This window comes from Lepidothrix coronata, unplaced genomic scaffold (assembly GCF_001604755.1).
Source record: "Lepidothrix coronata isolate B3197 unplaced genomic scaffold, Lepidothrix_coronata-1.0 Scaffold81, whole genome shotgun sequence".
Classification (NCBI taxonomy): domain Eukaryota; kingdom Metazoa; phylum Chordata; class Aves; order Passeriformes; family Pipridae; genus Lepidothrix; species Lepidothrix coronata.
Window position 1 is genome coordinate 3,269,162 of NW_016690261.1, and position 15,153 is coordinate 3,284,314.

The window sequence follows — 15,153 nt, forward strand, 5'->3', positions numbered from 1 at the left end:
TTTATTTTACAAAAAAAATTACGATTTGTGCAGTAAATTAACCACCTTCTTTTATTCAAGTTTAGAGGCTATCCTGTCATTTTAATAGAATATTAATGTTGAATAGCAATTTTCTCCCATTTTAATTGGCTTATTAATCACAGTTAGTACTATGAAGAGCTCATACACATTGTTTTCTAGTCCTTGCCCAGTGCATGTCATAACAAGAAGAAAAATCTCAGTTATGAAAATACTAATTAAACAGCTCAATATTGCTTCAATTCTTGCACAAATCTAGTCTTAACAGGCTAGAGATTCAAAATATTGTTGCTTTTCAGTCAGAACTGGGGGAAAGGAAAGGAATAAAACAATGCAAAACTAGAAATAAGGAATAGGAAACATGAAAATAAGTTCTTACAATATTACATTACTGGTGTGAATCTAAAAAGGATTATTTATTTATTCTGAAGGTGAAATTAAATTAAACAAAATAATTGTTCCATCTGAATATAAAATAATCTACCTGCTTAAAGTTGTCCTGCAAATATAATACATTGAAGGGAACACACATATGCTTTCGTACGCTTAACTAGTAACACAGGTTCAAGTGATATATTACATTACTGTCAGATTTTTGTTATATTTTTTAATTCTGTAATCAGAGAGGCCTGAATTTGAAGGTCTCATCCTTAAAACAAGGAAAGTGAACATAAATATCACAACACACTAGCAGTCAATGTTCTAGTTCAATGCTTAGATTTAGTAAACTAAAGCAAAAGTCAAAATTAGCACTTTTTTTTTGATTAAAAATAGATTGGCACTTCCAAAAATGAAACAATGAGAACTTGATGAAAACCAGATACTAAATTTTTTAATGTTTTGAAGAATCTGTATTTTTAAGTATCTTTTTTATCTCATTACTTGTTAATAAGCGTTCATCTCTTGAAATTTTGTCTGGTATCTGGGGGTCAATTCAGTTACCTGCACAGGTAATGACAAATATCAGCTAATGTGGGCAGGTGAATGAAGCCTTAGGCACATAATATTTCTAATGTAGCATGAGATATGAACCAGACAGTTCTAGAATAGGGATAATTATTAGCACCTTATTAAACAGTCAATGAAATAGCCACATTTGAAATGTCACTCACGCTATGTATGATCTGAAATGTTGAACAATGTCTGAAAAGTACTTGTACTGTTCTCATTCTTCCTCCAAAGTAATACAGGTGTGGCAGTTTGAGCCAAATTAGAAATCTAAAATCCAATTTCCAGGCTTCCCCCACCCCTTCCCACAATTTATCCTAACACTGGAGAGAAACTTTCAGACCAGAGGCTTCTGTAGGGGAAGGGGGAAGTATATACATTTGTTTACACAAATAAATACTATACAAACTAAAGGCAACTATATATACATTACATTTCCATCAGTCAGTCCTTTCAAGCCCCTCCTTTAACTTTAGTCCAGGAGCAGCTTTTCAAGGCTGATACGTAACACAGTTCTGAGCTCTTGAACACTCCCTCCTCACCAAGTTCCAGTTGTTTGTTGCAGTTTCTCTCCTCACGAAGTCCAAGAAGATAGCTTTGAGTCTTTGCTCTTCTGCTGCTGGTGATTTCTCGCTCTCATACCTCCGTTTGTAGGCTGCTGCAGTGTAGTTCAGCTTATCAAGCGTCTGTGTCCTGGAATGTTGATTTCTCCTCGGGTTTTCGGTTGTCTTCCGTTTTAGTTCACGGCAGAGACATCCTCCGGGCCCCCCTCTCTCTCTCTGGGGGTCCGTCTCCAATTCTTGCCTGGGAATTTTCTCCCTAGCAATTGAGCCTCCTCTTGCCCGTCCACTTGGCTCGGCTCTAATGCTGAGCCTCGCATCCACTCTCACTTTGCTTGACTGCAAAGGTGGGGAGGAAAGAAGAAGAGGGCCTGGCCGCCTCTCTCTCACCCANCTCTCTCTTGCCTCCTCTCCACGCCGGTGTGCTGTCTCCGTGCCTGCCATGGGACCACGTGGGTGCTGGGGGGAGGGGAGGGCACCTCTCCCCTCCAGGCTCGGGGCCTGAAAAACCCTGCGCTGGAGCTCCCTTCCCCATCCCCTCAAGACGTCGGAATGGTTCTTCAGATGGAGATGGAACTAGAACTGGGCTCCCCCACGCTGTGGGTGGGGAAAGGGATCCCAGAACTTACCAGTTGTTTGTGAGTCCCATCCCTCACAAAAATGCACTCATTCCAATGCTGTCTCTAACTCTGGCCTAGGCAGAGTTAGGGGGGTGGCAGGGCTCCCCTCTTCCCCCCAGAGGGGCAGAAAGGGAGCCCAGCCACTCCCTGGCCTTCTCCACCTACACGCAGCAGACACCAACAGCAAAACAACCAAGACAGAACTGCCAACCATTTCCGGTGCTGTGATATATGATTTTTAGCAGAAGAGAACAACATGGACAGTGATCGGCTCTCCAGAGAACACTGCCCTGGCACCCAATCACCTCTGAGTCCCCCCCAGCCTCTCAGAGGGGTCAATTTCAAACTATGACAACTGGTAATGAAGTTACAAAGGTGGTGTAGTTTAAGAACAAATAACAGTGCAGAGACTAGAGGGACAGAAGCTTTCAGTCACATGCATACATAAAATTGTGTGAATTACATGAATTTTCTGTTCTTTGGCAAAGATGGCACAGTCCAAGAAAGAAGCTTTGGTGTAATGATTCCTAGCAAAACTTCCTTATCTCTTTGGGGATTGTGCAGTCCAGGATAAGTCTTTCTTTTGCTGCTGATATACCTGATGCAGCAAAGCTCACTTGTAACCAAATCTGGCAAGGATCGTGAAGATCAAAAAACGGCTTCTACAAGTACAACAGCAGCAAAAAGAAGACTTAGAAAATGTGAGTCTGTTACTTAGTGGTGCAGAGTGCATGACAACAAAGGACGTGAAAAGGTTGAGGTATTCAATACCTTCTTCACCGTGGTCTTTGTTGTCAAGACTGGCTTTCAATGACTCCTGGTTCCTGAGACCTGCAAAAAGTCTGAAGTTGGGGAGATTTACCATTTCAACAAACTGGACACACACAAATCTATGGGACTTGCTATGATGTACCCACAAGCACTGAAGAAGCTGATTATCCATGAAAAGTAATGGCAACAGGGTGACTTAATGAGCTGGTTTCAGAAGACTATACAAAAAGCAAATGGCTCTCCTATCCTCCAGAGGGACAAGAAGGAGGACACTACAGGTGGGTTACCACATTCCAGAAGCTTATTATCATGATCTAGCCTTTGGAAGGAAAGAAAGGTGGGATACAGTTTGAGATAACCTGAATACCCATATATTAAGGAATGACATTCAGCTCCACAGTGTAGATCATTAAATGTTGATGACTGAACATAATGTTTTATATATGAATTGGGTATCTAAGCTTCCATTACAGTCAGTGGTGATGTAGCCAACATAGTCAGTCAATGGACACTCAAGTAATATCTGTACCTATATCTTCCCTACATCTACACAAGTAAGTTTAGGGATCTAAATTTTGAAACTAAGTCTGAAACAACATGACAAGAGAAACAAATTATTCTATACTTGATGGTTATTTACAAAGAATTAAGGGGCTTTTTGGCTAAGTAACTGTTATTTTCTACCTCTAAAATCAGTACAAATATACTATTTACACTGTTAGCATAGTTCTATCAAAGCTGAAAGCTTTATAGCAAATTCGTCATATATTAAAAATAATTTACTTCTTTTGCATTATGTTTTTCCTATCTTTTCATCCTCTTATATTAAGCATAACTCTACTCTACTAGTAACTCTGGTTATGAATATGCATGTTGTCTGACAAACAAGCATATTCAAACAATTACCAGCTCCACATCCTGCTACAAACATTTGACTGAACACTAATTGCTTGGAATGAATATGCATGTGGAAAAACAAATACTAAAAGAAGTAAGTATGTTCAAATTGAAACTGACTGACTTTATGCATTTTCTTTAAATTTGTATGGGAAAATTATATGCATCTAAAATCTCTGAGTGGTACAATCATTTAATTGTGACAAAGTCATTTTTTTGCTTTTAATCATACTTAAAGTAATTAGAAACTCAAAATCAGCTTTTATCTGTTAATAGTAGCCAGAGTTCTTGTGTCATTTCTAGTGCAGTTGCTAAAGTGTATGTACAGAGCATGAAAAATTTACAAAGGGTATAATGACTATCTATTATTCGGAGGATTAATTAAAAAAATATCAATGATCATTTAGCTGTTATTTTGCACATGGAATCCCCACAGATTTCTATGATATAGCTTGAAATTTGCTTTTCAGTGTAACAGCTACAGTACAATACCTAAAGGATTGAGGGATTGGCTTTTGAATATTAGAATAGGTCAAGCAATGAGTCATCAAGAGATAAATATTAAAAGATAGTAAAAAAAAATAAAAAGGAAGTTCAAAAAGTTTATAAAAAGCAACATATTTTTTCCATTTCCCCATTATAAAATAAGTATTCTGAAGGTATATGAAAAAATAAGTAATGCCAATTAAAGAAATATTTATCTGAAGATTTTGTTTTCTTCTATAGAATATAAAATCTAGAACTTTTGCTATCAAGTCTTATGACATTTGTAGGAAGTTTGGGTTTAGTTTTGTGGGTTTTTTTTCAAAAGAAGAGACAGGAAAATTTTTTCAGTAAAGAGAGGATAAAATTAATGCTAGGTAATAAATGATAAAATTTCTCTTCTTTTTAAATATATGGTATGAAACATTCAAAACAATTTAAATATTTAAGTTGAATCTGTCAAATTACTTCAGAAAAAAATGCAAGTAAAAAAGTTATTAGAATGTACTTCATGCTTTTATATTATATCCTTAAAAATATTTTCAAAACGTTTTGAACAGATATTTCATAAGAGCAAAACAAGGGTTGTGATATAATCTAAGGGCTAAAGAAAAATGTGGAAGTGTTTGATGTCTCTTCTGTCTAGTTCAAAACCTCTTGATCAGGGTAAGTCACTGGGGTGTAGGAAACCATTGGCTTTCAAGTTCATTTTCCATTCCAGCTAAGTAAACCATTGTTCTTATTGAGCATTGAATATGGAACCAGGTAACAAAATATTTGGAAGTACAAGGTTTTCAATCATATTTTGAAGAGTCTTTATTTGTAAAACTAATCCTCTACTGATTAAAGTAAGGACCAGAATGAAATGATAAGGCTCCTCTCAGACCTCTTCCATATACTTCTCTATAGGTGCGCTAGTCACTCTATGCTCCTTCTTTGCTCAGTGAAAAGAAATAAGCACATCTAGAGCATCATTCATTTTATCCAGAAGCAGATGTCAGAAATAGGTCAGGTGAATTTCTTCCTAAATAGTGCCTCTTTTTCTCTATTGACTATAAAGAGAACCCAGGGTGACTAGCTCAGCTGTAGATGTCTGTATGACAGTCAACTAACATAAGATAAAATTGATGCTACCCTGGATGTATCAGCAAGCAATACTACAAGAGTTAGATATCCAGTAACAGATGATCCTATTTATGGATACACTAAGGGACTAGGACTCTATTTTTCTGCATTACTTCTATCCCACTCTTGTATTACTCCCTTTTCAAGGAGAAAGGTAACTAGTTCTTGTCAAGACTCAAACAACCTTCTATTAGACTTGAATTATTCAGTATCTCAGATAAGTATCTCTTCATGGAAAATACATGCAGAACTGCTTTTCATATTACTTTCACTATTCTGTCATGATCTGTAATACAATGAGAAAGAGAATTAAATGCTAATCAGAAGATATATGTCTAATAATGTGAAATCTTTGTATCTTAAAGCATGTGTAAAAGTTTCTTGAACACCAGCAAATACTAAAAGATTGATATGGCTGAATTATAGCAACATTATTATGAATAAAAAATTCTTTCAATTAACATTCTGATAAATACTTATAAAAATTACTTCTACATAAATCCTACATAATAAATTTTCATCATTGCATGAAGAACAACTTCAAGTTAGATCTATACCAGACATTTCACTCTTTATGCAGTGTGAAATCCATCTGCACATGTAGTAAGTCTAATGCCTGGGATTTTCCAAAAATATGCAGAACATCTGTCTGACCATTGTAGAATTAGTCCAACATATCCTGAATGAGACCTTCTATACATATACATATGACCTATTCATGTGCAGCAGGATCATTGGGAAATTGTGTATTAGGATTTCTGGTCAAGAAAAGATCAACTGTCTTTGCTGAGTAGATTTGATCCTGATTATGTTGAATCTACAGGTTGTAAATCTTCCAACATTGGTGTGTCTGACTTAATTTCAGGACAGCTGAACAAAATCACTGACTCCTATCTTGAAAGTTATGATTTTATGAGTTGAACTTTGAGTTAAAGTATAAATATAGATAAATTAATATTTCAAATATGTAAATCCCTAAGGAAATGTCAAGAAAATAAAAAAGAAAATACTGTCTATCATGTCACATCTGCACAGGGCTTAGATTAGAAAAATTAAATTATGTTTAAATCACCGCACTAAAGTCACTAGTTTTACATAGTAGCTTACCATTTCTTCAACAAAGAGTCAGAAACTTGGTCTTAGTTTGCTTTCCAATGTAAGGAATTAAACGTTGCTGTTCTTGTACACCATTCCCTCAGGGTGTCATTCAAAATTTTAATTATCAGCTGGTGGTCGCCCCTTGTACTTAGTTACTTGAGATCCCTTCGCGTTCTTGGATCTTTGCCTATAACGTTAAAAAAAAAAAAAAAAAAAAAAAGCAAAAGCATTTTCTCTGCCTTCCTAAATGATGGTCATGCTGAGTTGTGAAATCATCCAGCAAAGATTTAGTCTCTCACCAGTTTTACAATGAGCGAAAGAGGAAGCATTAAAAATATTCCATAACCTTCAAGCTGCAAGCATACCTCCCCTTTCCGCCAATAAAAGGTAGAGACAGAGAAAAAAAATATAAGTCTCCAGTTTGATCTTTTCCTTAAAGAATATAGTGAGAGAAAATCTGTCTGTCTCCAGCAGCTTTAGTTCCTCTGCAGCCAGGATTTCTTTGACATAAATTTTAAAGATGAGTTCTTATATGGTCAGTATCTGCATTTCTTACACAGCCTAGCTTCAAGGATCTGTTTCCTAGAAACATAAAACCACTGAAAAGTAGTGCTTTTATACAGTAGAGGTAGATTGGCAAAGGGCAGATTACAGTGGGGAAAAAAAAAAGCATTACTTCCAATTTAGAAAACAACACTGACCCTTGCTGTACATGACCCATTAGCCTCAAGAGAACTGAGTTTTCATACTTGATTGGCTTTAGAGTCTTTCCTATTCATATCTGGATTTTTAAATCAAATTATTACTCTCAAGGTACTGAATTATAACTGTAGCTGAAAAATTAACAGAATGAGAGAAAATAAATTTATTAAGCTTTTGATTTACTATCTGATACTGTCCCCTTACACAGTCTTGAACACAAATTATAACAAATCAAGACTTATTAAGGAGACTTTCCATGCTAAGAAAAAAGGCTCCTTAGGAAGGAATATGTAAAATTGGACAATTCAGTGACTCAAAGGGACCTAGGGTAGAAATTTAAATAGAAGACATTTGAAACCAAATTGTTAAGTGGCTTTTGGACTACACATTTTGGGAAGTGCTTTTTTGTCAATAGATGCCTAATTACATCATTCATTCTATTGTAAAAAAGAACATTAACCTAAATAAAGAGATTATGATATAATTCTATGAAAAAGGAAAATATCTCTTACTGTTCACAGGCTCACATTAGGATCTTCTACACAGTACTTTTACGTGAATCTTGCTAAATCTTCGTGTTCTGAAGCAAGCCAGAAGCCAGAGATTTTACCATCACAGCAAACTGATGTCAAGTTGTTGCAAGTGTGAAGTAGTCTGCATTCAGTAGTAATGTTAATTAAATTTCTTTCTTCTGGAATAAAGAGGATGAAAAGATATTCAGTCAAAAGTTTTGAGTGCTTTCTTAAGTGGGGCATTTGTGAACTTCTATTTGTACTGGAGCCACAGTTTTAATACATGAGTATAGAAGAATTTTAAGTTATGTAGCTTTCAAAGTCAGCTTGAATGCAATCAACCTGAAGTACAGAGAGAACTAATGTACATCTGTACCCATCTGTAGACAGAAAGGGCAGCATAACCTTGAAAAAGTAATTGATCCACTATATGCACAAAGTGTAAAAGTAGGAACAAGACCAAACTACAGAACACAAGAAGCCTAAAGGTACATCCAAAATTATTAACTTCTCAGACTGCTAAAAGCATTTTGTAAAACTTCTAATCTCTAAGTACAGTTGGAGTATCAAGAAAATGATGAACTCTCAAAGAGAGACATTCTGACTATTCATGATTTCTCAAAAAGTAGTATCTTAAGAGCTATCCAGACAAAAGAAATAATAGACAATTTTGTAGCATATGGTCTGATGTCCTATGTTCTCAGAGTGACAAAATACTCTGGGAGCCCAAACCCAGCTTTCAGCAAAGGAAAATAAGGGCTGACAAACACCTCGCGGTCTGAAGGAGCTGGACCCTTCTCACAAGACCTGTTAAAGTTCTACCTTATGGATTAAGCTTGGCTCCAGCAGAAATCAGAAAGGACTCTTGAGATGATTGTATCAGACCATGTCTAAACCCCTTTAATCCCTTTCCCCCTATGTAATCTTGGTTGAGGGAAATATTTAACCCATTGGGCGACGGTAGTAAAAACTTGTGTAATTCCCTAATTGACATAGTTCGTCCCCTTCATTAACATGTCCAAATGCAGATACCTTTAAAATAGTGTTCTCATGTTCAATAAACTATTCCAGTTCCCCCATACTGGGATCGTGTCTAGCTTTTATTTTTCAGACCGCCACTAAATACTTATAGCAGTAGGCAACAAATCAAATGCTTGCCGCAAATTCTGATTAGATTTGAGATGTGTCTCTTCTTGTTACCTAGACTAGCTCTTCAGCTCACCTTCTAGTTTGCTTCAAATTCTTAGTCCCTGACTGTACACATTGCATGAATGCTAATTCATATCAGTACTCTGTTCTGATATGCCTTTGGTTCCTTCAAATGGGAAACTAATCCATATCTTGTAAGAACTTCTTAATTGGAAATACAGAAAAGCACTCTGTCACATTTAACCCCATCTTCCTAGCACAGGCAAAAATCAATAATCCAGAGGGTCTTGGTCATTCAAACATCTCTATTTGTTCTTATGCCATACCTTGTTATTCAATATCTGTCTTTAGGGTCACTCTTGCAAATGTCAGTACAATTACAGTATTTATTCTTTTTGAACTGAAAATGAACCAAAACCCCCAAACTGATAAAAACATTTCCTCTTCCCAGATAATAACTGTGCCTGATAAACCAGGTTTATCACTGGAGACACAGAGAAAAGAATTGTATAAAAAGTTATGAAGTGAAAATGTCAACATACTCTATGGAGTGATGATCTCTGCAGCTGTATCAGTAACCAAACAAAAGGGTAGACAAACTGTGTATTTCTATCTAATTTTGAAATGAGAGAGACATCAGTAGCCAAATGTAGCTTTATTTTGGAAACCAACAGGTGAACAAGACCCCATTCAAAGACATACTGATTTCAAAAACTAATAATATCTTTGGCTACAACTTTATATCTGACTATCTGGTATTAGAAGTGAATCTAAATCTCCTGTCATTTCTGGTGAAGTAACAAATGCAATCTTCTTTTTGGGACATGATATAAAATCTGTTATTTCTTTGAGGTTCTTCACTTCCACAATATATTTCCTTCTTACATAGACTGAATATTGACCTACTCCTCCTGTCTGGAAAGCAGACTTGATTACTGAATAAGGAATTTTGTTTCATTGTCATAAGGACTAGTAAGGACACATTTATTTAGGTCTTGTCAGCTACTGAAGTGATTTTAGAGCATATCCTCTTAGTAGTCCTCTATATGCTCTACAAATATATTGGTTAACAAGGCTTTGGCACCCTACTGTCTCAAGGTCAGGAAAGAAATTTTTTATTGTTTCTACTTCTGTAAGAAAAGAGAAAAAATAAGAGCACTTACCAGAAAGTGGATAATGAATGCAGACATAGATTTCATTCTATCCACATCTCTCATAGTCCATTTGATACATATAAATTTGTATCATATGAACTGCAGCCCAGAAAATTCGTTGATGATAAACAGAGCTGATGGTAACATGTTTTTGCTTATATTCATAAACAGATTAATCATGTTTGTGTTACTATGAAATCCAAAAATTCCATAAGATTCATCTATATGCTGTAAATCTACTTCTGCAGAAAGCAACCAAGTTTTAATATATAGGAACAATAAATCATAGAGGAGAGAGAAGATGTGTGACAAGGCAACAGAGGAAGAGAAAATACAGGACAGAAATGAATACAAGTTACAAATTTTGTAATTTTTTTTGTATTAGATGTATAAACAAAGACATTACAACCACTCCTTGTTGACTATTTTCTTCATAGTGTTGATTACAGTTGAAAATACATCTAATACCAGTAAAATTTACAACTAAATTAAGCCAGGGGTTCCTAAATGACTCTTTTTAATTTATGTATCTAGAGAGAACATACCAAAGGATGTTCTAGTTTCTGCCAGGAATGCATGGGTTTCCGATAGTCCTTGTAATTGAGAAAACCTGTAATGATTTTTAAAACCTAATGCATTGTACAGAGACATTACTGTTACATAATAACTAAATACTGAATTCCACTCCCACATTTTGGTGACATCAAGATACAGATGAACAGACTGGTCAAAGAAAGGCCAAAAATATGAATGTGCTTACGTAAATATGTAATTAAGTTTTAACAAAGAATTGTTGTTAAATCCAGGGGTCCATATGCTCAGGATATTCACAAACTTCTGGCTGATGGAAATTGGGATGCTAAAGTATCAGAAAGATCCCCCTAGATTTTTTTATTCTACCTTTTTCTCAGGAACTACTGTTACCTATTCATAGGGCTGCATACGCCAAACCAGTTCTTTAAATAATTTCTATAGTAATGATACCAAAAAGCAGCAGAAACAAACACCTTAACTTTAATTTGTAGGTGTTAAAAAAGCAGGCATTCTTTACTCAGTGTGCTGGATGCTTGGAGGGTAGCTCCTTTAATCAAGTATGTTAAGTGACAGATAAACAGGGCTTTTTATTACAATACAGAGTTATTGAATGTGATTTGGACATGAAACCCTTGGATCCTGAAGTTTAGTTCAGACTAATCAGTTGGAAAAAATAAGCCAAAGAGTCAAAAGACTTGACAAGGAGATTTGATACTTCTTTGATCTACCTCTTGCTCCTACTTGAAACAATTCTCACCAATATGTGACAATATGAAAAGAAGGGTAGCAGCAGGTGTTTTGAGACAATGGTAGAGGGCTGACAAACACAAAATCTGTTCTGAGAGGCAGCTGGACAGAAGATTGGATGTCCTGATTCGTGACTGGTGGCAGTGGACTCCTATGCTTTGGCAACTGAATCAAGCTACTAGATAAGTCTAGATGTCTATAGTTTGGAACTAAATACCATCCCCAGAGAAAGGGCTAAAGTAACTATGGAAAAAAGAAAATGAAATTGCAAATTAGAAAAAAATCTACAGAGAGACCTCCACAAGAAAAGTTGGAATCTTTCATCAAATGGTTTATCTGAAATATTTTAGTGATTAAAGATGAGCACATGCAATTCTTTCATTGGAACTGATACAATGACAATATTACTATTTAAAAACATGGTAATGCTAAGAAGCTTTTTGACTTTTTAGTACTGGCTAGTCTGGTTCTGAGTCTTGCCTGGCATGCTTCCCTCTAACCATATAATTGTGTGTTATTTTTGTAGAATAATTGAAAGTTTTCATTATTTTGCCTTTGTGATTTTTTTCATTTCTCCAGATTCAGCCTTAATGCTAAACACATAACAATTGGCTTTAACTCATTAGTCAAAACCAATAGTCTGTCTTCTTTTCTACAAGTGATATAATCAGACTTAGTGAGATGCATTTGCTGACTGAATGCAAACATTAAACTGTTGCAAAAAGACTTAGGAAATTTCTTAGATGTTCTCTTTCTGTCCAGATAATTTTAGAGTGTATGGCAATGCTGATTAGGGTGGGTGGGTAATATTCTGGAACACTGCAATACACAGAAGCATTTATTATACACAGATGAAGACTCCTGCTTATGAAAACTTAAAAATCCATGTGAAATTTCAATCTTGTACCAATAATGTATAATAGATAAGGATGCTAATTTTTATTTTCATTGGCATAGAAAATGTCAAAAGGGGAGGGAAAATGAATTATGGGTTTACTTTGCGCTTTGTTGTCCCTGATTAGACAGTCAGATATCAGACACAATGCAGAAGGTGTGGTAAGTAAAACAACCACTTGAATTTTGAGGTAGGAAAAGAGTCACTTCCTTTAAGTTTTACAGTTAAATACCTTTGTGAGTCAGTTTATGGTGGTAAATCTGATCCAATAATAAATGAGTTCAGATAAAAGAATTCAGCAGACTTTAAAAAGCTTTGAAACTTTCCTATACTAAAAGCAAAACACAATAAAAATTATATGGTTTCATATTTAAAGAGTACAAAGTGCACAACAGACATAGGCCTACATAAATAGAAAAGGATGTCAAAAAGCCATTCATTGCAAAAAGTATTTCAAAGATAATGTATAAGTGTACTGAAAGCTTAAATTTACGATAAGTCGAAAGCAAAGTTGACTAGATTTTAAAATCTTGGTCTCTAAATGACTGTAGGACATCCAAGCATTGACTTGGATTCCTGTTACCACTATAGTCATTACGCAGTCATAGTGCCTTTTTGATTTTACTGAAGTTGTTAATTTTTAGCTAATAGCTTTGTGATTCCAATAAAATTTATGTGTCACACATCTCTTCTACTCTCTGTCAGTATAATGTTGCGGTCATACAGCAGGAAGAAGTGCCCTAGAGCACCTTTAAGAGCTACTTCTGAAATTTTTATTGCATTTTTTGAGTGCAGCATTTTAGCTCACATTCAGTACTAGGCATTGTTTCTTCATTTGCAGAGAATATGTCTCCCTGAATGTGGAAATTAATTTGGTATGAAAAACTGCACACATTCTAAGTTTCATAAATGTAGTGGGTGTTTTCTTGCTCCAAACATTTTGAAAAGTTATTTTAGTGTTATTTTTTTAAGGTGCTACAGATGGATATATCGTAATTACAGGAGAGAACATTTATTAGGATAGTTATGTAAGCTAGGCACTCATTTTAAGTAACGAATATGGAAGATAAATGCAGCTGTAACATGGTGGGATGGTAATTTAGCTGCGTTAAATGTAGATATTTCAGTCGTTCAACAGAATCTTAGCAATATTTCTTTATATGAGAAGTTTGGCCCAACCAAACATTCATACTGGTGTCAGTAAGATTGCTTAATGAAATATTAATTCACATGTAAAATTCTAAAGAACTGAATCTATGTATTTCATTGCTATGTTGTCATACCATTTGAATAATTAATCATGAGTAGCAGAAATGAAATCAATTAGTATAAACTCAAGTGAATATCTGGTTGCCATTTTCAGTCAGGGATTCGTAATGTGGTCCTTAGTGTGTGACAGCTTTCTAGCATTACTTTGATATTGGAAAATACTTAGTTTTATAATTAATAGATATGTCTATATTTTACCTACAAAAGAAATTTTGATAAAAGTAACATGTAACTGTAAACAATATTGAGTCACATATACGTATGACTTTTTCATGTCATTGTGGGTGAGACAGGACGATGTATGTATGGGAATCTGCATACATGAATATGTATACATATATGTGTACATTTACATATGTGTATAATTTCGATAATATTTAAACATTTTCCGTATATTCCATACACATATGTCAGTCAATTGAGATTCATTTTTGCTGGAGGGTAAAGCTGAGAGAAGAAGGAAGAAAAGACCTGATTTTCAGAGACTTGAGTTTAGTCTTTCTTTTTATTAGACTATACACTCCATTATTTCAGCTCTAAATGTCTCAGTGTGCAACCCCATCAAGCCTCCAGGTTAAAAAAAAAACACAGAAGACAGAAGTAGCAACTATATTGTTCCCATCTTCTACCAGACACAAATAAGAAATATCTTTTGGCTATAGCTGGTAAATAAAGTTCCGAAAATATTTGCATGAAGAAAAGTTTCAGTGCTCCTGATCTAAGAATTTCTTGTTCTATGAGTCAAAGTACCTTAAATAGCAGATAATAATGTTGCATTAATTTTGAATAGTATATGTATGTTGGATAATTTGTTTTTTCTGGTTAGATTCTTGTCAGATTTTTTTGTTTTTCATGGACATTTTTTAAACTTCCATTTTACTTCTCTACTCTGTGTCCTTTTCTGTCTGGATATTTTACCATCTTGCTTTTCAAACCATCTAACTTTCATCCCTTCCTCTGTCATATTTTTGCTGTCTCTCTTAAATGTAATACAATCAGTTAAACCAGAACTTTCGACTTCCAAAATCTCAGATGACGTATGAGTTATTCAGCAATGCTTGCAGGACATGTGACACAGGACAGAGAGGTATATGACTTTCAGACATGTTTTCTAGTCTGACCCTTGACCAGCAATTCAACAATACATCTCTACGTATGCTGGAGCATCCCAATAGCTGTTTTGTATCACACAGCAACTAGTGGCCCTGAGCTTCTGATATTACAGGAAGTTTTACTGGAATGATATAGCTAGAGCTCTTTTCATAATCCCTACATTAGTTACAGAGGAATAACTATTGAAAATCTTTGCCGAACCACTGAGATAGCTCCTTGAAAAGCTATCAATATGCTGGCCTTATAGCCTGCCTTTGCAATGGTGAGAAGAATTCAGTTTCAATGCAAAGATAAATGATGCACCATTTATCTCTAGAAAGAAATAAAGTAGTATATACTTATACATAAGACTTCAGAATAAAAATGTAAATGAAAATAAATCACATTTGTTTCAGTATATTTTTAACTCCTTAAAGTAAAAATGTAACTGTTGTAATGGACAAGCAGAGTTCTAGTATTTATTTTTTCACTACCATCATTATCATGAAAAAAATTTAGAGTGAAATTTAATGCCAAGAAGAAAATAAAGCAAACATAACAGACCAAAAATCCAGGCAA